The sequence below is a fragment of the Augochlora pura genome, chromosome 7 (assembly GCF_028453695.1).
Source record: "Augochlora pura isolate Apur16 chromosome 7, APUR_v2.2.1, whole genome shotgun sequence".
Taxonomy (NCBI): domain Eukaryota; kingdom Metazoa; phylum Arthropoda; class Insecta; order Hymenoptera; family Halictidae; genus Augochlora; species Augochlora pura.
This window is the reverse complement of record NC_135778.1, coordinates 38,345,945-38,347,988: the sequence shown is the minus strand read 5'-3', so window position 1 is coordinate 38,347,988 and position 2,044 is coordinate 38,345,945.

The following is a 2,044-nucleotide window of genomic DNA, read 5'->3' as shown; positions in this document are numbered from 1 at the left end:
ATAAAGGCTCTCACTTACTGAGAACTATATGTGGATATATCGATCACCTATATATTGTATCAAAAATATGGCTACCAGATAGGAGCTCCGGCAACGTTATCTGTTTGATAACACCCTATATAGATTAGTTTGACTACTGTAACGTCAGAGAGTCCCAAATGATATCGGTTTTTCAAAAGACTCGATACGATCACGGTGTACGTGTTATAAAAGTGACCGCCGATTTCGTCGCTACCAAATAACCGCATTGTTCCGGCGAAATCAGACAGAGCAATTACGACGACGATGTTTTACAATGCTTCCATTTCCTCGACTCGATTGTTTGATACGTTAGACGTTGATGATTTTTTTTATCAGCCGTCGATTGAAACATTTTTAACGCTATTTATGTAAGAGATTTTTTTCTGTGTCGCGAGACATTTTTCAAAATTGAAATTTGACACTATTTTATTAACGCAGTTGAAAGATGTATTTTTAAATTTTCTTGTAACATTATTTAATTTAAATTTGATCGCGTTTGTTCCATTAATTTTGCTACTTCTGTCGTAGAAATTACAAAGTTGAGATAAAAGAAATAAAATTTTATTGTAATTGGACCATTTTACTAGATAAGAAAGTTAAAACACCATTATTTATATTAATCTTTTTATTATTTCAAAGAAATGTGATTCTTTAAATCAATTTTTGAAGTTGTATAATTAAATACTTTTTAAGTTTTCTCTAATTTAATGCACAATTTTTAACTTCATATACAAGTTTATTTAATTTAACTCGTTTGTACAATATAACGAATAAACTTATTACATCTCCAAAACCATTTAGATCACTTGGACCAATTATAAAAAAGATTATATCGTTTTGAAAAGTGTACTAAACTGTACTAAAATTTCTCACCTAACCTCACCTTCCATTTCTAGACGATCAGATTTCCACACGAATGGATTTAGTTACAAAAAGTGATGTTAGTAAACAAAAATGTTTATATCTCGTAAATGTTTAACTCGTCACTTACGCCCACTAAAATCTTTTTATCGAACACAGTGTGTATGATAAATGCACACAAATGAACGGTATACCAATGGAAGAAAAACGACAAGGAAAAGAGCTAGTGAAAAGACGCAAAGGTAAATACAAGAGACAAAGAAACAATAAATCGTGCTATCTCGAAAGTGTTATGATTTCTCAATCTCTCGGGTCAATGGTGGCCAATCTGTGTTACTGTTTTTATACAGGCCGCTCGCCAAGAGATCTCGATAGATACGCTATCGATACCATACCCTAAAACCTATAAAATCCTTACCACAATCAATTATTATTACACAAAAAACCTTCTCAGTCTGACAGAGCTACTAATTCACTGCTTTTCGCTGATACTCTGTTTTTAATTAAACAATAAATGGAAGACAGAAAATCCGAAGAAATCGTTCCGCCGTTTTCGCTCGATTTCGCTCGAGTTCGCGGTAACGTCGCGGCTACTTTAGGTGTCAAGGGTTTGAATTAGTTTGACAGCAGATAACCAACTAATTGTTGCACTCGACAATCGGTAGAACCTTACAATTTGTTAATGACAAGAGACCCTCGAGGTGAAGTATCCAGGCTTAGCCGACAAGTGCCACCGAACAGTGCCTGCTACGAGTGCACTGATAAAAGCGAAACATTTCCTTCCGTATCTGTATTTATATATGCAACGATCCCGATAAGTAAGCACCGATGACGCTCCGGCGTGCTGCATCTGCGAAACGCTCGCGGTAATCGAGCAGCAAGCATTGTCACGGAGCGGACGCTGGGATGCACTGTCGGAGGAAACTGCAATGAAGACGGCGAAAGAGGACGTTTGACGTGGAAAGCAATCCACGTGGAAGGTTATAGGTTTCATAGGTGAGAGAGAAAGGGAGAGGATGAGAGAGAGAGAGAGAGAGAGGGAGAGAGGGAGTTGTTCTCTCAAAATAAATTCGCAATAAAAGTGCTCGCTGTTTGAAATAATTCAGCTTTTCTGTAGTCTAATTATTATTGTCCTCCAGTCATATATAAGGTGTCCCAAAAA